This window comes from Spea bombifrons, chromosome 11, assembly GCF_027358695.1.
Source record: "Spea bombifrons isolate aSpeBom1 chromosome 11, aSpeBom1.2.pri, whole genome shotgun sequence".
In the NCBI taxonomy this organism is placed as follows: Eukaryota; Metazoa; Chordata; class Amphibia; order Anura; family Pelobatidae; genus Spea; species Spea bombifrons.
The window spans coordinates 8,645,151-8,668,103 of NC_071097.1; the positions used below are offsets into that span (position 1 = coordinate 8,645,151).

The 22,953-nt window shown below is 40.6% G+C and overlaps 1 protein-coding gene across 2 annotated transcripts in view; it reads left to right on the top strand.

Annotated features, from left to right (window-relative positions):
• The window catches only part of C11H10orf71 (chromosome 11 C10orf71 homolog), a 43,382-nt gene that overhangs the window by 690 nt on the left and 19,739 nt on the right, over positions 1–22,953 (top strand). Inside the window, exon 1 of one of the 2 annotated variants that reach the window (XM_053450459.1) lies at positions 1,030–1,152. The exons of the other annotated variant lie outside the window; for it this stretch is intronic. The gene's annotated coding sequence lies outside the window, so the exon portion shown is untranslated. Of the gene's footprint in view, positions 1–1,029; positions 1,153–22,953 lie in introns of those variants that run through there. 2 annotated transcript variants of the gene reach the window in all.

Genomic DNA, 22,953 nt, shown 5'->3' on the forward strand with positions numbered 1-22,953 from the left:
TATATGTAATGTTCTGATTATGCATACATAGAATTTTACGGTAGTTAAAAACCATTTGGCCCATGCTGTTTGCCTATTTTTCCAGATGCCAAACTCAGACCTTAATCAGTCATTGGGCTCATCTTAGATTCAGGATAGTCGTATGCCCATCTCATGCATGCTTAACTTCCCTCACTGTATTAGCAGAAGTGGTGAGTCTATGAGACTATTCCACTTATCTACCACCTTATCTACCACCCTCTCAGTAAAGTAACATTTCCTTATACTGCATCTAAGCCTCAGGCCCTCTTGTTTTAGGTTATTACCTCCTTATTTACATGGGGTCTCAAGAACTGTTCACAATATGCTAGGTGAGATCTGACCAGAGATCTATAATGCGAATCCACCACCTTTCTGCTACTAATGCCCTTGCTATATAACCCAGCACTCTGCTTACAGTTTATGATACTTTGTTGCATAGCTTGCTTATCTTTAAATCACAAGAAATAAGTACTTCCTAGTACATCCGCTCTGTATGAAAAAAAAATCTTAGGCGGATAGTACAATGAGCTTGGTGAGCTAACTGGTGCTTTTGTTCATCACAAGAGTATATGAGTTAATAGTGTTGTCAGTGTTTTATACCCTTATCAAGATGATTGCCAGCTCCAGATGACAGTACAGCTAATGTGTACCTGCTATGATGCGGCTGGCTTCTTATGTGTCAATTCTTTATTTTTAACCATTTGATGTGTCAAGTAGTAGTAGGAATTTGTCTTTCCTATAGTGTCCCATGTTTGCATAAAATGTGGAACTCCATCATTTCAAATATTACACAATGAAGTGGGCAAACTGTAACGAGATGATAGCAGTAACAAATATGATTTTGGGATCAGTGTATTTTAGGGGTTGTGACCTTTACAATTACAGTGTAATATTACACTTCGGTGTTGTCTTCCTCCAAAAACCATGTTCATGGAGGAGGTGCACTGGGATGGTGAACAGGAGTATTTTTCTGGCTGTTGCAATGATCAACATGCAGCTGTCAGGAAACTGCTTTTGTGAGATGAGACAGAGACCTATATACACTCTGATGAGAGAAGTCTCTTAAGTAGCAGTCTGAATTAATGCCTCTACCTGCTATGTTCACTGAGCCAGCTCTTGAGCTGACTGGCGGTAAGTATATCACATGCTGGCAAATGTGTTCATCTCCTGCATTAGAAAGAGCTGAGAAGGAGGCAAATGCATATGAGGGCATTCTGCAGAAAAACATAATGAAAATTTCAAATGACCACACAGCTATCATATGCATTAAAGTGCCTTTAAATTTAGAGAAAGCTTTCTAGACTCCATAGACAAACATAGTACATAATCATAATACAAGTATATTAGACAAAGCAAGATTATGATTACACTCCAATTAAGTTTTGTTTTTACCCTACAGTATACACACAATACAATGCACTTCAAGAAATACAGTACCTCCAAATTAAACACCTAAATTGAAAGCAGTGGGCATCAGGGACATCGTTATGCATGGTAGCCTATAATCCTAAATTTGATGCTCCAGTCCTGACCACTGTATTGGGACTGCCTGTAGTTTAGCATGGATAGTGATCAAGCACTATGCTTGCTGACAAATGGATATACAGGAGGGTGCACCAATAAAATAAAAATTGAAGAAAAAAAAACATTACAACACGGAGTTCCATTCCCTTTTATATATATTTTTATTAACTACAAAAAATAAAATTACATGATGTTTTGAACACTTATTGGAAACTTGTAGCATCTGAAATACATTTAGATGTTTTATATTGTTAGGATTCAATCAACAGACCACTCGCAACACTCACAGTGTTACTTTATGCCAATGTACATTTTGGACATAAGCAGGGGGCCCCTAAATTAAGATTGCAATTAATGACCTCATATTTATAACCTAGTCAGGCCTTAGCCCCCACCAGGTGTAATCTGAATACTTCTAATACCAAATAAGGAGCCCCAACTGTACGAAACATGTCATTCAAATTGTTAAAGAGCATCCGATCAAGATCTGATACTAGCTTAGCCTGAATGTGTACAGATTCCCAAGAATTTGGCTGTTTTTCAATTTTTTAAAACATTTCAATCAAATAGCTGATCATACAGTATAATGAACACTAACAGTTTTTTTTAAAACATCCAGTTATGTGATTATGACATCATCAGGCATCCCAGCTACAACATATTCCTAAGAAGAAATAAACAAATAAACAACGCTAAAAAACAGTATACCAGTTCAATTTAACCCTATAAATACCAACACATTGATCGAGAAGAAAACTTATATGCTAAATTACATGTGACTGAATTAGGCGTGTGAGTGTACTCACACTACGGAGTGCATCCCATTGGCTATAATGTGCTTTAGCTGAGGCAACAACCTTCATTAGCATCAATAAGAATTTTTCATTTGATCTTATAAAGTGGTATGTTAGATCATTACAACATGTGCTACTATTATAAGATGCTTTCACTAAACAAATATGTCAATGTGAGTAGTTTGGAATATTTTTCAAATATGTACCCTGGAGTGAAATTGCTTGCTGTGAGTCAGAAAGTGAAAGGAGTGGTGAGTGTGAGAGTTAAGGTACCCAGTTAAAGAACAATGTCCCTAGGATCGGCATCAACATGAAAAGTAGACACCCTACCCTTTTGCCGCTTTATCCTTTCTCTGAAGGGTGGGTAAACTTGTCCTTCCACCACCCACTGCTCTGTTGTTACATGGGCATACTTTGGTCTATTGGATATTTTGAATTATCTGTTTCAGTCTCCCCTTTAATATGCATCTGTTTGATATTCACATAGTGTGTTACACTTGGTAATGGCAGTTTTCTGGGTAACAAAAAGCAAGACTAGAACACATTTGTAAAAGTAATCTGGAAAAGCAGCACTGGCTGCCCCATAGTTTATATTTCCAGCAAGGCTTTCTCAGGGCCGATCCAGGTGGATTCAGCAATGATGACCAAGGGCTATGCAGTGTGAATCAAACCAGCTTTCTGGTTTGTTAGTCTGGGGCTATGATTATTGCTTAGGTGTGAGCGGTCCAGGTTTCCAATTGCAGATGAAAAATGGTAGACTGAATGGGCTGAATGGTTCTGCTGTCAATGCTAAGATTTTAAGTTCTTGGGGTCTACAAAGGTTCTGAGGGCATCATTAACCATGCTGTGCTCCATCCATGTAATTTATGTAAAAAAATGGTGATTTGACTGTTCCTGTAACTATAGGTCGGTTCATCCCACTTTGCAACACCACTGTGGAAAATGATAGAATATGCCATACATGCCCTCATATTACTCTGAACCAAGAATTTTTTGTCACTACTACATATTTTTTAAATGCTGCAGCAATATTTACATTAGATGCTGCCTTGGGCAAGGCCCACTAACATCTTACTACTGAGCACCAGGATATGATGTCATAACCTGAAGCTCCATATCTTAAGGATGCAAGGCACTGAGTACAGAGTGTTATGGAGACTGTGCTGTCTAGGTATATGGTTGCAAGGAAAATCTAACCCATTCACATAATATGCAATAAAACACATGGCACCAATCTGGATAATGACTTTTATTACTTTTTACAAAGACACACTAAAAACAAATGTAATGAAACATAAACCATCAACACATAAAAGCTCTTGGATCATACCCAGAGCTCCAACAATTTATAAATAGTGCCATTATATTCCGCAGCGCTGTACAATGGTTCTCTTAGCAACCATTTGAGGCGCTGTGCCACCAAACCCTGGCCTGTTGGACCATACTTTTTCAGCTTCAAACCAGTTTTTGATAAGTGTATACCATCATTCTATACAGACTTTCACAGCCACCTTCCAAACCTGTAAAACTAATACCACCTCCCATTAATATAATTTTTTCCATGGCCCTATTCAATTTACCATGTACCCTTTCCAAGGCTCTGCAATCCGGCCTTTTGACCCAGATTAACAGTGGTATAATCCTTTCCTTTAGATACAAAATAAGCTCTTAAAGAACAGCTATAAATTAATTTACCCCTACAGTGCATTATATCATTCAGCCATTGTAACACGTTAACACAGGGGTGTCTAAGTTTTTTCTGCAGTGGGCCACTTCATCAGAAATGTATATGTGTGTGGGCCACACTCATTTTTCACTGGGAGAAAGTATGGCCTCTAATAATAAATGCAGAAATAAAGTAAATGACACAAAACTTTACTTTTCCTCTCACTGATTTCTGGGCCAAAAAGGTTTTGTTCTCTGAAGTGACTACTAGTTCTATTTATTCTAGGAATGCACTGAAAATAAAATTCTGGACCGAAGCCGAAAATGACCCCGCGACACATCTTTAAAAATAAAATTAGAAAAAAAATTAAAAACATACACTTTTATATAAAAGTAACACACCAAAATTGTACAAAAAAATCAATAACAATGTTAAAATATATATATATATATAATTAACAGCAATCTCAGGCATACTCAGATTCCTGCATGTACTGGTTGCCTGGGCATAATAGGAGTGTGATTGCTGTTAACATCATACATAAATTATACACACTCATTCATATACTCGTTCATTCACAGATTAATTCCTTCAATCACACATACTCATTCATACATCCCCCCACCCCCTTACCTGCACCTCTCTTGATGCCGCTCGCAGACTTCAGCAGGGTTGGCTTCTTCCCTCTGCGTTCGCATTCTGTGCGAGCAACTTCTCTTGTACAGCACAGTGGAATCAGGAATGGAGCAGTCATGTAATGTGACGTAATTCACATAATTCTGCTGGGTTCCGCTCCCTTGTGCTGTAAAAAGACACTGCTCGCACAGTGTGTGCAAGCAACCCACAGGTACGCAGCAGGGCCCTTGCGATCCTGCTATCCAGGTTGCCCTGGCTGCAGATCTTACGCGGGCCGCACATTAAGGTCTGGCGGCCCACATTTGTGTCCAGAAGATGAATGTATGACCAACAATCCACAATACTTTAGAATGTAGACCTAAAAAAGTATAGTTAACTACCTATAGCAGGTTCAGCCTGATATGAATCTTGATTCTAATGTTCATAAATTTTTGATTACTGACCTGTCCAACCGAATAGGGTAGCTTCAATTTCTGCCCTAATTTGCAATGAATGAGTTGAATAATTCTCTTTACCTAAACCCATTGTAATGAAACATTTTTTTTTACCAGACCTATGAATCAATTCCTGTAACATTCAATTTAATTAAAGAATTAAATGATTCTTCTGCTTTAATCCCTCAGCTCCATCCAGCAAACTTTTCCCTTCTTATCTGTTTTTGAAGATCTTATGAATAAAAGTAATTTCTTATCACAAACCACGTCTCCAACCTGCAACCTTGAACCACCTGTCTCAAACGAAATAGATTTCTTGTGTCCAACTTTCTGGGGGCACCACCATAAACCTTTAAACCATATCTGCCAATATTAACAAAAAGGAAATCCCTAACAAATACCTTTCAATCAATGAGCTTGACAATCCTTTCTTTCTCAAATCCAAAATAAACTTTAGCTCCTTTATTACCTACTTCTAAAGTATATTTGTCCTTACCAAGCTGTGAGCCTTTGCTATTATGAGATTGTGTTTATGTGACTGCAGAGTGAAATAAAACTGACTTTATTTTGAACCTGCTGTGTCCTGTCCTGCTGGGAGAGTACATTGCAGAGGTACACTATGCTTCAAACATAAATACACGAAACGCCTAAGAACATTAACCTCTTTACGACAGTTGACGTGCCAGGCACATCATGGAAATACATCCCATTGGCAACACGGCAACACGGGTTTAGAAAGTGATCAAAGATGGATTTCTCCCCCGTAGGATTCAAGTCTCTAACCGGAGAAGCGGTGCTTCACCTGGCAATCTCTGGGTCAAACCTGGAGAGTTCCCAGGTATGCTGATGGGTCAAAAAAACTGTGGGAGTTTTTGCAGTTGCAGATTGATGAGAGTTGTGAGACAATGACAGTGAGCTTAGCAGAGGCTGTGATTGATGCAAGTTAATTCATAAAATAAAAGTTTATTTTAGCGCAGAAAAGTTACTGGTGTGGGGTGCATTGGAGAAGCTGTAGTGTACTACTGTAGTGTAAGTATTTAATTTATATACCAGTTATAGGGTCTGCATCAGATATTTCTTACCAATTTATTTTAGGGCAAAACACAGAGTGTTTTGTATTATATTTCTATCTTATCATATATTATTCTTTATCTTCATTGACAAATATTGGTGACAAAACTAGTAGTTGTTTTGTTTAAAATTTAAGACTGACCCTTACCAGCCAAACCTCTAATTTGTCGGCAAGTACATTTTTAAAAAATGTTCTTTCTATTACCGTATTTGCTCGATTATAAGACGACCCTGATTATAAGACGACCCCCCAAAATCTGAATATTAACTTAGGAAAAAAAGAAAAAGCCTGAATATAAGACGACCCCAAAGGAAAAAAGTTTTACCAGTAAATGTTAATTCATGTAAACTATTTTTTTTAATAAAAGCTATGATTGAGAAAAAGATTTTTTTTGTTTTTATTTCTTGTATTTTCCAACCTGTCCCCCAGTTACGCACATCTGCCCCGAGGCTTGACACTCCAATATGGCACAGTGGCCCATGATATGCCTTTTAACCCTCTATATGCCACTGTGCCCCATGGTATGCCTTTTGACCCCCTATGTGCCACTCTGCCTCCAGAAATGCCTTATACCCCTATATCCCATTCTGGCATTTAGGGGGTTAAAATGCATATTATGGGGCAGAGTGGCATATAGGGAGGTATAAGGCATTTCAGGAGGCAGAGTGGCATTAAGGGAGTTAAAAGGCATTGTATAGAGTACTCTGCCTCCAGAAATGCCTTATACCCCTATATGCCACTCTGCCATTTAGGGGGTTAAAAGGCATATTATGGGGCAGAGTGGCATATAGGGAGGTATAAGGCATTTCAGGAGGCAGAGTGCTCTATTAAATGCCCCCCTTAACGCCACTCCAGAAATGCCCTATGCCCCCATTTAACACACACACACACACCCTATACCCCCATTTAACTAACACACACACACACTCACTCTCTCTCTCTCTCTCTCCCCCCCCCTCTCTCACCCCCCTTCCCCCGCTCTCCCCCCTCTCTTACCGGTGCTTCCAGCCGGGGCAGCGGGTTGACGTCGCCTTCTGCTGCAGCCGGAAGGAGGTGTGGCTAGCAGCGGGGGTTTGTATGCGTCCGTCGCGTATACTTTCCCCGGCTGTCAGAGATCAGAGTTCCCCGCACCGGAGCGGGGAACTCTGATCTCTGACAATCGGGGAAGGTCTATGCGACGGACGCAGACAACCCCCGCTGCTAGCCACACCTCCTTCCGGCTGCAGCGGACGTTGTCTACGCAGATCGCGTAGACGTCAACCCGCTGCCCCGGCAACACAGCAGGAAGCACCGGTAAGTGTGTATGATGGGGGGGGGTCGGGTGAGACAGGAGGATCCAGGTCCCCTGCAGCGGTGCGGGGGATCTGGATCTTAGTCTCCTAATCAGACCTCTATTTGAGGTCTGATTAGAAGACGACCCCGATTAGAAGACGAGGGGTATTTTTCACAGCATTTGCTCTGAAAAAAACCTCGTCTTATAATCGAGCAAATACGGTATATCACATATTATTTTTCATTGATAAATATTGGTACATTGGCATTATAATATATCTAATATATAATGTGCCTGTCATCTACATATGCCTGCCTAGGCCCATTGCCCTACTATTAGTGCTGCTGTACTGTCTTTCACCATCCTTACTCTGGGTGATCAGTTATTGTAATTTGTGTAATATTGGGTAAAGTCAAGTTCCAAGGTGCTGCATGTGTCTATCATCTGCCAGTGTGTGCTTGCCCAGGCCCAGTGCCTTATTTTTTCTAATATTGGAGGGGGATTTGTCTGTCTGCATGTGCCTTAATGCCCAATGCTCTACTCTGGTAGATCAATTCCTGTTCTTTCTAATATGTTCTGTCTACCGGTGCCTGCCCTGTGCCCTGCTCTGCCTCTGCTGCTGAAGCTCAATTTACTTCCTTACTCTGAGGGATAAATATTTTTCTAATTTTGGGTGGAATTCAGTTTCCTGTAGAGTGGGGCTGGATTTGTGCCAGTTTCAACCTACTCCAAGTGCCCTGCTACTACTGCTGGTGCCATATTACCTTCCTTACTCTGAGGGATCAATTAAACTGGTCCAATTTTTGTAGAAATTGAATCTCTGCTCTGCGTGCTATTCTTGTTATTCATCCTACACTAAGTCTCGACTAGTGGTTTGGGTGACCTCAACTCTTTCGAAAGCGAGGAAGCAAGGTTCTGATGGAGGTACACAACCGGGGTACCAGGGCATTTCGTCACAGTGTATTATGTAAGGGATGGATGTAAGGGATATGCAAAAGATGGACGTGGCCCTCTAGGACATAAAAAAGTATGTATGTGGAGTGTATCTCTAATGAGGGGATGGTGGTAGAAATGGTAAATGCTCTGTGATGTAAGGTACCAAACCCCCTGGAAATGAAGGGGTTAACATCCTTATTTAAATTATTTACCCAAAGCAAGTATAGACAGGAATATGAAAACCTTCTTTAAAACCCTGATTTTAATAGCTCAGCTCTGTGCCTCTTTGGGTAATTGTCTTATTGTGTCATTGCTCCTTCCCAGATTGCCCTCCCTTATGAAAACACAGAGGCAGTGCCACTGCTTGCACATTCACAGGAATTAGGCCATTTACACTGAGAATCATTAAATGCCCAATAGATACCCTTCTGACATGCTTGCTGGACATTTCCTCCTTGTGATCTCACATAGGACCCAACATATTTGTCACAGACCTAGGGCTGCAAAAAAAAGTTTAACCCCATTTATATCTTTCTATATCTTTATATCTTTTTATATCTTTCTGTGGTTAATGGGGTGTTTGGGGTTAATTTGAGGCAGTTGTGGTTAATAGTGTGTTTAGGGTTAATTTAGGGGATGCTGTGGTTGATGGGGTCTTTAGGGTTAATTTAGGGGATGCTGTGGTTAAGGGGGTGTTAAGGGTTAATTTAGGGGCAGTTATGGTAATGGGGAGTTTAGGGTTAATTTAGGGGAATCTAAATCCTGGGGGCAGTGAAGTGACATATCTGGGGGTATAAGGCATATACAGTATATAAGGCATATGTGGGGAGGGCAGTGTGGCATGTCTGGGGAGGACGGAGTGGTGTATCAGGGTGTATAAGGCAGATCTGGGGGTAGAGTGGCATATCTGGCGGTAGAGAAGTGGCATGTCTGGGAGGCAGGGTGGCATGTCTGGGGAGGATGGAGTGGGGTATCAGGGGATATAAGGCGTATCAGGCACAGTGGCAGATGTGGGAGGCAGCGTGGAGTGGCAGATGTGGGAGGCAGCGTGGAGTGGCAGATGGAGGCAGCGTGGCATATGTGGGAGGCATTGTGGAGTGGCAGATGTGGGAGGCAGCATGGCGTGGCATATGTGGGGAGGGCAGGGTGGCATGTCTGGGGAGGATGGAGTGGTGTTTCAGGGGGTATAAGGCGTATCAGGCACAGTGGCATGTGGGGGGTAGAGTGGAGTGGCAGATGTGGGAGGCAGCGTGGCGTGGCAGATGTGGGAGGCAGCGTGGAGTGGCATATGTGGGAGGCAGCGTGGAGTGGCATATGTGGGAGGCAGCGTGGTGTGGTATATGTGGGAGGCAGCGTGGAGTGCTGTGGTAGGCAGTGTGGCATATGTGGGGGGGCAGCATGGCATGTCTGGGAGGCAGCGTAGCAAGCCTGGGCTCAAATGTGCATATATTGGGGGGCTGGTTGGGAAATAAAGACAAGAAATGTATTATCAAAGTTTTTTTATTCTGCTGTTTGTATTTAACATCATTTGTTTAGTAAATTATTTTAAATAAATGAAAAATTTACATTCATTTTTTTTATCCGATTAATCGATTAATCGACAAAATAATCGGCCAACTAATCGATTATTAAAATAATCGTTAGTTGCAGCCCTACCGAAAACGTCCCGGGAATAGTCCACTTTGTAGCTGGCAACAGTTACAGCTGGAAAAAAACTCCGGTCCTTAAGACATAAGAGAGGACTGGGCAGACAGGCAAGGAGTCTCTTCAGGAATCAATCAGTGCCCCCCTCCCAAACCCAAATCTACCCCATGTGTCCTCAGCCTCAGGGGGTTACTATGGCAGGTATTGATAAGGATCTCAGCAGAATTCATTATATGTCCTTTGGTCACTGTGGCTTATTTGAATGGTTAATATTAGACTTGTGCATTCGTTTTCGGGTGAACATGAAAACCAACACGAAGGGTGCGTTTTTGTTGTTCAGCCCAAATACCGAACATACGAACATGGCGGCGGCAAAACGTATACGAAGACGAAGACACACAACACGAAGAATCTTCGTCTTCGTTTACTAATCTCCCTGGTCCTTTCCCCATCTAGCCTACCAAAGGGGTACAAAACCTAAAAAACAGCCTGGTCCTTAAGGGGTTAAGCAAAGAGACGTCAGTAGTTGTTAATTCAGAATAGGGGCCAAAGGCAGGTAGCGTAGTCCAGTAAGCAAACCGGGGTTGGTAGCGGGCATTTCACAACAGAAAACTCTGAGCAATCAGCATGAATAAGAAGGGGTAGGGAATGGTGTATGACAGGAAGTAGACACCACAGCTTAAATTAGAAGAATAATCGAGAGTGTGACTGTTGCACTTTTTTAATTTTTAATCTTTTAAATGTAAAATAATGCACTTGGGAAATGAAAATAACACGACAGAATATATTATTGGAGACGCTGTTCTGTCAGAGGCAAAAAGAAGAGGAGGACTATTAGTTCTGGAGACCTACAGGTAAGAAGGCAATGCAATAAAGTGTTGTATAAGTCAGGGCTCGACAAATCCCAGGCGCCTAGGTGTTTGTCAGCCTCTTACATCCACAAAAAATTGAGTCTGGGCAGACCAGCACAGCCACTCCGAGCCTGCCCCCGACCCTGAGATCACTCCCACGGAGTGATTCTGTAGGCTGAAAACGCGGTTGCAGGAAAACCAGCAATCGTATTTTCAGCTGCCACAGGCAGCTTCAGGGAAGGGGGTTGTGTGTTGATTGGGTCCCCACACTTGTGGTCCCTGACACAACACCCCCCTGCTCCATGAGAGCGACAGTGCAGCGTTAACCCCTTCAATGCCGCGATTTTAGGGGTTAATTTCCGTTTTCTACGGGGCTCTGCTGCTGGTGGTCTGCCTGGAAGCCCAGGCAGACCAGCAACAGCAAAAACAAGCCCCCACAAGCCCTTTGATGACTCCTGTAGGCATGGAAGCCTACAGCAGTCATCAAAGAGACTCTCCCTGCAATGGCTGGTCTATAGACGAGCAATTGCGTCCCAGCTGCCAGAGGCAGCTTCAGGGACAGGGGAGAGGGTTCTTCGGTCTCCACATGAGTGTGGAGACCAGCCCCAACCCTCCACTGCTGCCTGATCACTCCATGAGAGCGACAGTTCAGCATTAACCCCTTCAATGCCACAATTGTGTATGACACATTCATGGCATTGCAGGGGTTAACATTTGTCCCCACAAGCTTACCTGGGGACTAAATATCAATGCTATCAATGCTGTGCTCCAATGGAACATCAGCATTGAAAGAGTTAAAAAAACAAAATAATAATAATAATAAAAAAAAAACAGCACTGACCTGAAAGTCCAGGGTGGTTCCAGGTCAAATTCTGTGAGTTTAGTAAGTGGACTGATGATGATCCGATCACTCCTGACCAACTGTTAGTTTAAAAAAAATCCTGGCTCCTAACTTTTTTAGCTTGCGCCTAGATTCACAACAAATTTGTCAAGCCCTGGTATAAGTTGTATAAGTTATATACCTAGAGGCATTAGTAGCAGTACGAGGGAGGTGGTTCTGTTTCTTTACGGATCTCTGGTAAGACTACACCTAGAGTATTGTGTACAGTTCTGGAAACCCCATCTCCAGAAGGATATTGACATTTTAGTGAGCGTTCAGAGGAGGGCTACCAAAGTAGTAAATGGGTTGTAGGATAAAAATTATCACGAAAGACAAAGGGAGCTCAATATGTATAGTTTGGAGGAAAGGAGAGAAATAGGGGATGTGATAGAAACCACAACCAGTACAGAAGGGAAGTTTATTTCAAAGGAGGACAAATGTCTGAACAAGATGTCATAGTATAAAACAGATTCAGCAGTAAATGTAACAAAGTGTTACTTTACTGAGAGAGTGATAGCTAAATGGAATGGCATACCATCAGACATGGTAGAGGCTACAGATGTAATGGAATTTAAACATGCATGTAATTGACATAAAACTATCCTAAATCTAAGGCTCTAAATCAGGAAAAATGAGCAGACTAGATGGGACGATGGTTCTGATATGTTGTCAAATATTATGTTTGTTATCTTTGTTATTACATTGACGTTCAATGCCTTATAGATAAAGAATTTGAACAGAAGCCTCTGTGAACTTGGCTCCCCCTACAGACTATATGGAAGGGATTCTGTTCTTGGGGAGGTGGGTACAAGGATTTAGTTGGGACTACTACTTCCCGCTGGTACAGAGTGCCATGTTTCGCTAATTACCAGACTGTTAGGGCTCACCTGGCTTTGCATCCCACAACGTCCCGCTCTCTGCAAGCTGCTCCGACGGCTGCAATCTCTACCGGCATGAAGCAGCTTTGACGACTGTGTGGCAGACCATGCTCCCGTCGGGGAATGCATGGTCATGTGATGTTGCGTCTATGTGCTTACTGGAGTGATGCGGAATTGTGACCTCGAATGACCTCGCCTGACCTCCTGTGCTTTGTTCTCTGGCCCCTGTTTCCTATTTAAACATGGGACTTTCACTATTACATTACCTTTGGTTGGTGTAAGACGTGTTTAGTTCTGCTGCTCTAGTTAACCCGTTGTGACCCGGACTGTTTGACCTCGCTCCTTTTTTTCCAATTTGGCTTATTCCATGCTCTCCTGTTACCGAACCAGCCTGTCCATTCTACAGTCAGATTACACAGATTCATCCTGCATTTTGGTAAGGGGTTTTATGTGTGGTGTGTTACTCTGTCGGGTCAGGATTTACAGGATAGAGACCTTCATGGCAAATCTTTTCACCAAGATCTGATATTCATCCGGTTTTGGTCAAAAGTCAGGGAACCGCCCATGTTTACCATCTTACCCAAAGAATACAATAGCGACCTGGGCAGAGGTGGAATACTGGCAGCTTCAGGGAAGGGGGAGGTGATTCGGGTGTTGACCCAGAGCGTTCCCAGGTATGAAACTATTCCCATTGAGTTCAACGTGCGGCACTTTTCTGCCCACAGTTGGCTGCTTAAGCAGTCAAGCAATCACAATATATATTTCCATTGATTGATAATCAGCTAATCAGTGACAAGTAATTAGAGATCATAGAGGAATAAAACCAGCCCAAGGTTTTTGCAGCATGCCTCTAATTTCTGTGCTAGACAAGTATGTTTTTTTTTTCATTTTAGAAGAATGCACATTAAAATTCTTACAGTGGCACGATGACAGCCAACGAGAACATAACCAATCCAAGCCCTCCAACTAGATCATATACTACAAATAAGTTGTACTATATGTTGCGTCGATGGTTTAACAGTAAAATACCTTTTGTGCATCATCTAATTTTCTGGAGGTACTGCCTTCATCCAAACCTCGTTTTCAACTATTCTGATGAAGTCCTTCTATGGGGCTTTGACTCAAAAAGACCAAAGTCCAACCAATTCAACCTATAGACATATTGTGTCCCTACTGTGTTGATCCAGAGGAAGGCAAAAAACCCTTATGAAGCAGATGCCAATTGCCCCATACCAGGGGGAAAATTCCTTCCCGACTCCAAATATGGCAATCAGAAAAAATCCCTGGATCAACGTTCTGTCCCTATTAATCTAATATCCACTTGTAATATTATTGCTTTCAAGAAACACGTCCAGGCTCCTTTTAAACTCTTTTATTGAGTTTACCATTACCACTTCCTCTGGCAGAGAGTTCCATAGTCTCACCGCTCTTACTGTAAAGAACCCCTGTCTGTGCTGGTGTAGAAACCTTCTTTCCTCCAGCCATAGAGGATGTCCCCTTGTTATAGATACAGTCCTGGGTATAAATAGGTCCTGGGAGTGATCTCTGTACTGCCCCCTTATATATTTATACAGTTATTAAGTCCCCCTAAGCCATCTTTTTTCCAAACTAAATAACCCTAATTCTGATAATCTTTCTGGGTACTGTAGTCCTTCCATTCCCCTTATTATTCTGGTTGCCCGTCTTTGAACCCTCTCCAGCTCCACTATATCTTTCTTGTACACTGGTGCCCAGTACTGTACACAGTATTCCATGTGTGGTCTGACTAGTGACTTGTACAATGGTAGAATTATTTCCTTGTTGTGGGCATCTATGCCCCTTTTGATGCACCCCATGATTTTATTTGCCTTAGCAGCAGCTGCCTGACACTGGTCGCTACAGGTAAATTTACTGTTAACCAAGACTCCTAAGTCCTTTTCCATGTCAGTTGTCCCCATTGTTTTCTCATTTAATACATATTCCCAGCCTGGATTTTTCTTCCCCATGTGCATAACCTTACATTTATCTGTGTTGAACCTCATCTGCCACATCCCAGCCCAAGCCTCCAACCTATGCAGATCCATTTGTAATCGTGCACTGTCCTCTATTGTGTTAACCACGTTACAGAGCTTAGTATCGTCTGCAAAGATTGATACTTTACTATACAATCCCTCTACAAGGTCATTAATAAATATATTAAAAAGAATAGGACCCAAAACTGACCCCTGTGGTACCCCACTAGTAACAGTCACCCACTCAGAGTATGTACCATTAATAACCACCCTCTGTTTCCTATCACTGAGCCAGTTACTTACCCACATACACACATTCTCCCCAGGCCAAGCATTCTCATTTCTCATTGAGACTCAGGTCTCAACATGTTATTGAAAGTTTATTCCATTTTAAATTGGTAAATTAGTTGGTGTTTTAGATGTAAAAAATGAAGATTATCCTTTCAGTTTCTGTCTATTATAATTTGTGTGGCAATAAAGCTGTGTGTAACTAAAGTAAATTCATTATTGTTGAGAGCAGGCCAATTGAGATGTAGTACGGCAGCTTTTAACGAGAATTGACTGACTAAGACAAACCAGTACATTAGGTGGAGAGAGCCCTGCTCGCAAGCTTACAATCTTGAGGGAATGGGGTGACAAACGTAACGCACAGAGAAAGGGTGAGAGGTAGCGTGGTGGTTGTATTAATGACAAAGAGGTTCAAGCAGCTACGATGGTATGCTTCTCTGAAGAAGTGAGTTTTGAGATGTTTCTTGAATGTTGGGAGGGAGGGTGAATGCTGAAGGTTCGGTAGAAGTAGATTCCAGAGATATGGGGCAGCCCGAACAAAATCTTGTAGACAGGAAAAGGAAGAGGTGATAAGTCATGAGGAGAGCCTTAGCCCATGGGAAGAACGTAAGGATCGAGTTTGAGAATATTTGCTTATGAGGGCAGAAATGTATGGCGGAGCAGTGTTATGGAGGGCCTTATATGTTAGTACCAGGATTTACTAAGGGGTTACAAGATACTGTTGTTTATACTGTTATATTTTGTTGTTTTTGTTGAACTTGGTTCTGTACTTTTAACTGTTTATTTTTTACGGGTGTTCTTGTTTAACTGTTATTTTGTAGATGGTTATGGGAGTTAGCAAGATTGATGATCTAAATCAATGCACATCTTGCCTCATGTATGCATGCCTGGAAGAATGGGTCCAGGGTCCATACCTCTGTGGCAGGTGTGAGCAAGTGGCTTCTCTGGAAGCTCATATTGGAGATCTGGAGAAGCAAATTGCAACTTTGAGACAGATAGACAATCTTGAAAGGGGTCTGCTGCTCACTGAGCAAAGTGCAGTGCCCACTTGAGTGAAGATGTTGGGTGCATCAGCTCAGGGGTAGTTGTACTGGAGAAAGCTGTTCCTTCTAACAGCCGGGGGAACAGCCCCTCTAGTATGGGTGGGGTTGAGAGCGTAAGAAAGGCTAGATAGGTTGTGGTGGTAGGGGACTCTATTACTAAGATAGTAGATAGGGTAATCTGCCGCTCTGATCGGCTTAACCAGACAGTTTGCTGTCTCCCGGGTGCTCGGGTCCGGCATGTTGCTGACAGAGTGGATGGATTATTGGGAGGGGCTGGGGAAGACCCGGCTGTCATGGTCCATATCAGTATCAATGACAAAGTCAGTGGAAAATGGGAGGTCCTAAAGAAGGATTTCAGGGAATTAGGAGGCAAACTGAAGAAAAAGACCTCCAAGGTAGTATTTTCAGAAATATTACCTGTGCCACGCGCAGCGGGAGATCAGGGAGGTTAATGCATGACTAAAGTCATGGTGTAGGAAGGACGGTTTTGGCTTTCTAGAGCCCTGGGCTGATTTTGCGCTTGGGTACAATCATTATAGCGGTGATGGATTGCACCTAAACGGAAGAGAGTCTGCTGTGCTGAGGGAGAGGATGGCTAGAATGTTGGAGGGGTTTTTAAACTAGTGGTAGGGGGAGAGGGACACAGAGATCTAGAACATGGAGAGGGGCTTCAGATCAGAACAAGGGGGTGGAGATGGGGAGGAGCAAAAAAGGAAATTAACTACTGTTTGGGATATGTTATAAACCACCTAATGTTAATAAATATGAGGAAGAACAGCTGTTAGAGCAAATTGAGAAAGCTGCACATCTGGGTAACACGTTAATTATTGGAGATTTTAATTACCTGGACATAAATTGGGATAGAGGGGCTAGTAGTACTGCAAGGGGATTCAGGTTTTTGAACCTGTTAAATGACCTTCATGTCACAACTGGTACAAGCACCAACTAGAAAGGATTCTTGTCTGGACCTGGTGATAACAAACAATGTTGATCTTTTGTCTAACATTCAAGTGGGGGAGCACTTGGGTAATATATGGTGTCGTTTGAAATAAACTCAAAAAATAAATTGCCCATGGGGAATACTAAAATTAAGAAGATAAGGGTAGCTTTAACATATTGACTGGCATAAACTATTTAGGGATAAAAACACTGAGGGAAAAATTGAGTATTTTCAAACAAATATTAGCAAGGTACACTTCTCAGTATGTACCACTAGACAATAAATATAAAAGTAACACATTGAAACCAATGGTGGCTTAGTGGGGAAACTTAAAAATATGGCTTTTACATCATTTAAATCAGACAACTCACCCTATATAAGATATAAGGAAGCCAATAAAGCATGCAAACAGGTGATTAGATGGGCTAAACTAGAAAATGAGAATGATAGCCAAAGAGAGCAAAACTAACCCCCAAAAAGTATTTAAGTACATAAATTCTAAAAAAAAACCCCGAAAGTGTAGGTTCACTAAAAACAGAGATGGGAGTGTTGGTTAAGGAGGACCAGGAAAAAGTAGAAACGTTAAATATTTGTCCTCAGTATATATTAAGGAGGAACCTATGGCAATGGATATACATATGACTACTGAAAAAAATTTGCAGTCAAACTGTGATTGGATGGCTCCAGGGCCTGACAGTATTCACCCACGTGTACTTAAGGAGCTGAGTTCAGGAATTGTACCAGAGAATTGGAGGAAGGCAGATGTGGTTCCTATATTCAAAAACAGTTCAAACTCTGTGCCTGGAAAATATAGACCTGTGAGCTTAATTTAAGTGGTTGGGAAAGTATTTGAAGGCTTATTACAGGATAATATTCAGGAATTCATTGGGAAAAACAGTATTATTAGCAAAAAATCTGATTTGATGGGGTAAATTGAATTGGCCGGGTTCAAAGATGTCCCAAATATGGGACATGGGCGCAGTAGGATCAGATGTCTAAATGGCACAAAAATACACACCTCACAAAGGCGACCTTTTACCTCCCAAATAACCCAACAAACCCATACATGGGGGGTATCACTGCGCTCAGGAGATGTTACTGAACACATTGGGGTGTTATTCGACACGGACATATACCAGGAGTGATACATTTATACCTGAAGTACAATGTGTGTGAAAAAAATACAAAACATTTTTACTACCATAAAGTTTCACAAGGGCTGGTGGTAAAATGAGTGAATGGAAAGGGTTAAAATACCAGCATTTCAAATACCTTGGGGTGTCTAGTTTTTAAAAATATATGATTTGATGGGGTAAATTGCATTGGCCAGCTTTAAAGATACCCGAAATGCCACATGGGGGGGAAGAATGACCAGATTTGGAAAAATGGTTTTGAAATAGCAAAACGCTACCTGTACTTATTGCCCCATAACATGCAGAAAAAAGCAAAAAAACATAAAAACATTGGGCATTTCTAAACTCGGGACAAATAGTAGAATCTATTTAGCAGGTTTTTTCATTAGTTTTTGCAGATGAGTAAAAGTTTTTTGTTTAAAAAGTGAGAAAAATAAAATTTTTAACAAAAAATACTCATATTTTATCATTTTTTTTTATAGTAAATTAGATGATATGATAAAAATAATGGTATCTAAAAAAAGCCCTGTTTGTCCTGAAAAAGACAATATATAATATGTGTGGGCGCCTGAAATCACTTTCTCATGGTTATATCACTGCATAATTATTTTTAAAATGTTACAATATTTTTATATTTTTTTTAGTTATTTTTTCCATTTTTTAATTACTTTTGAAATATTTTTCTAATCACATTGTGACTAGAAAGCTGGGCTAAATTCACTTGCATGGTTTAATGCAGTACCTGTATTAAACTTGCAAAGAGAAGCCAGAGTTCTCATGTGGGTCTGCAAAGACCTTCTTGGAAGCTTGTTTTTTTTTTTAAAGGGCGCCGCCATCTTGCGAGAGGCAAAATCTCTCGCAATGGCACTTGTGACCGCTCTCCAGAGCCACACAGGGCCCTTGATGCCGATCTCGATGTTGCTGAATGCCTCAACGTTGAGGCATCACAGCAACACCGTTTAAGCGAAGAAAGCGATCGTATATCCCTTTCTAAGCTTATTTAATGCCGTGACGTGTCTGTATTGCCTTCAGCGTCCCAGGCAAGCCACCCAAACAAAGAATGCATTTGAACCCCTCCATGCTGGAGCAATTTTTGCTATGTCTTCATTCATTTAGTCTACCCCAACCAATTTTATATATATTTTTTTTTTTCAGGACAAGTAGGGCTTTCTTTTAAAATGATAATTATATGTTTAAACCCTTGAAATGAAAATGAAAAAAAAAGAAATTAAGAGAAAAGCCAATTTTTTTGACCATTTCACCTATAAAAACTACACATATCTAATGCTAATGTGAAAAAACAACACAACCAAAATGTATTTAGGTATTTGTCCTGAATTTGGAAAAGCCTCATATCCCTGGTATATTCATATATTTTGGTACTTAAGAGAAACTCATCGCTGTTTCCAAACTGGATTTTTATTTTTAAATTAGAGATGCTGAGATTTGGGCCCCAATAGAAGCTAGAAAAAGCAAAACTAATGCACAAAAGTATAGATTTTTCAATTACTTGTACATCAGAAAGTATATCGGAGCATTCAGGGAGCACTAACCTGCCAGTGATCGGGGGGGGGGGGGCAATCAGGATTGTGGCAACGTGGGGACATATTTTACACACACACACACACATATATATATATATATATATATATATATATATATATATATATATACATATATACTGTAGTTGCTTGATTATAGGACACCCTCATTATAAGACGACCCCACAAAATTTGAATATTTATTTAGAAAAAAAAGAAAGCCTGAATATAAGACTACCCTATAGGAAAAAAAGTTTTACTAGTAAATATTAATTTATTATGTAAACTTTTTTCATATTTAATAAAAACTATGATTGAGAAAAATGCATTTCTTGTTTTTGTTTCCTTTTATTTGCCAACCTTCCCCAGTTATGCACATCTGCCACCAGTTATGCACATCTGCCCCCCTATATGCCCCTATAACAGCTTCCCAGCAGAAGTGGTAGAGGATAATACAGTGAGGGACTTTAAACATGCATTGAGTAAGCAATCATGAATCTTAAGACAAGACAAAAGACTGATAATGGGATGAGTCTCAGAAAAATGGGTAGAGTAGATGGGCTGAATGGTTCTTATCTGCTGTAAAATGTTTCTATTAGCAAATTAATTTATTGGTTGCCAACTCCATGGACCTGATTGCTGCCTAAGAGTAAATGCCACCTGTCTTCTATGGCACACGGCAAGCAAACTCAATTTGGACAAACATTTTGTTTTGCTTTTGCCACATTTGTTTTCTGACAATGAGTTAATTGTACCCCAATGGCCTCCACAGTCACCAGATCTCAATTCAGTAGAGCACCTTTGGGATGTGGTAGAACAGGAGATTAGCATCATGGACCAACAAATCTGCAACTGCGTGATGCCATCATGTCCATATGGACCAAAATCTCTGTGGAATGTTTCTAGCACCTTGTAGAAAGTATGCTAGGAAGAATGAAGGCAGTTCTGAAGGCAAAAGGGGATCCAATCTGGTACTAGAAAGGTGTACCAAATAAAGTGTGTATATATCTATGTATATATATTTAACACTATGCTCTTCTAATACATACAGTAAATAAAGATACATCATGTTTATTTTTTCTGATTCCTGTTAAAACGGCTAAGCCAATCAGTAGCCGCTTGCTCCAATGAGGATGAAACGCAGACGTTTTAAAGCTCAGTATTCATCTCTCCGTACTCTTTGTATATCCCTTGATAGTGCCGTAGGGATGAATACGTTAATGTAGTTTAATTTGTGTTTACTAGTGCCTTAAGATACTTTGGAGACTGCTAGACATCAATGTTAGGATTGGGACAGGATCACTTAGGGCTAATTGATAGGAACAGATGCCTCAGGTTCACAGGGTTCCGCAGCTGACATCATATAGTTCTGTTGAACATTTATAAATTATTATTGAGCTTTTACATCACTGTCTCTTGTAAGATAGGGTGAGAAAATGATTATTTGTTCATTTATTTTGACTATTATTTTTTTGTTTTCAATATAGATTTTAGCCAGATAGTGCTGTTTCCTTTATCAGTGTTTTCTATTTCCTGCCCCATGCATGCAAATGTGACAATGGCTGTTTTAACATTTCTGCGGTGCTCGTGTTTAGCTGTAATTTTCTTCTTTCCCATTTACTGAACCCACACAAATTATATATTGTTTTTTTCGGGACAAGAAGGGCTTTCTTTAGATGTCATTTTGATTGTACCATATCATTTACTATAAAAAAAAAAGTATAAAATACGGTGAAAAATACTTTTACTTAAAAAATCTTTACTCATCTATGCAAGCTAATGAAAAAAAGCTGCTAAATAGATTCTACTATTTGTCCTGAGTTTTTTTCTGCATGTTATGGGGCAATAAGTACAAGAAGCGTTTTGCTATTTCAAAACCATTTTTTCCAAATCTGGTAATTCTTCCCCCATGTGCCATTTCGGGTACCTTTGAAGCTGGCCAATGCAATTTACCCCATCAAGCCATATATTTATGAAGACTAGACACCCATGGTATTTCAAATGCTAGTATTAAAACTCTTACCATGCACTAATTTTACCACCAGTCTTTGTCAAACTTTGTGGTAGTCATTTTTGCGTTTTTTTCACACACACTTTACTTTATGTATGAATTAACAGGTCCTGGTATATGTCACTGTCACATCTCCTGAGTACATTGATACCACCCATGTATGAGTTTGCCTAGCTGTTTTGGGGCAAAAGGGCCACATTTGGGGCATGCACATTTTTCAATGTTTAACTTTATTTGGTGATCCACTGCCCATGTCCTATTTGGTACATCTTTGAGCCCCAGGGTATTTCAAATGCTAGTATTTTATCTCTTTCCATGCACTAATTCTACCACCAGCCTTTGTCAAAGTTTGCTGTAGTATTTTTTGTGAGTATTTTTCCCACACATTTTACTTTATGTATGAATTTACAGGTCCTGGTATATGTCACTGTCACACAACACCCCAATATGTATTCAGCAACATCTCCTGAGTACAGTGATACCCTACATGCACGGGTTTGTCGGATTGGGGGCTAACAAGCCACATTTGGGCCGTGTGCATTTTTCAGTTGGAAATTAGACATGTGGTCATCCTCCCCAGTGTGTTAATTGGGACATTGTTGAACCCGGCCAATTCAATTTACCCCATGAAATCATTCATTTTTTAAAAGTAGACACCCCATGGGCATTTAACATGCCTTTATTTTAAGTCTTTCCATGTAAGAAAATAAAGTGCTAATTTTAGGACTTGCTCATAAAAATATTTCTATATAAATATATATTTTTTATTTTTGTTGGCTTTTTTTGAAAACAGTTTTTTGCAACTGAAAGGTTCCCCTGATGTTGACATCAGTGGAAAATTATTATTACATGTCACCATTTTTTTTTTTACACATTGTGATTAGAAAGCTGGGCTCCATTGACTTGCATGGTTGAATATAGTACCTGTATTCAACCTGCAAGGGGAGCCAGAGTTCTCAGGAGGGTCTGGAGAACTCTTGAGAACTCGTCATCTCCTTTTTCCTGGTTGGGTGTTCCGTGTCGCTGAATGCCTCTATCGAGTAATTTCAGCGACATCGTTGAAGTTTAGGAGGTGATCGTTGATAGAATAAATAAATAATTCTGTGGGATTTATTTATTATGGGATTTATTATAAATAGACGTATAAATAAATAGACGGATATAAATAGATTCCTGAATAATCTTACAAAAATAAATAGAATAAATAACTAAATTGTCCCAAAACAATTCTCGACGCGTTTCGCCTTAATGAGGCTTCCTCAGGAGGATAAAAGATGTCTTCCTCATGACTTCTGGGTATGTACGTAGGGACGTCATCTCCGCATGCATCATGCGGATGAAAAGTTCACTCTTCTCTGTAATCACGTGATTGCGTTGGGATTAGTTGATGCATCTCA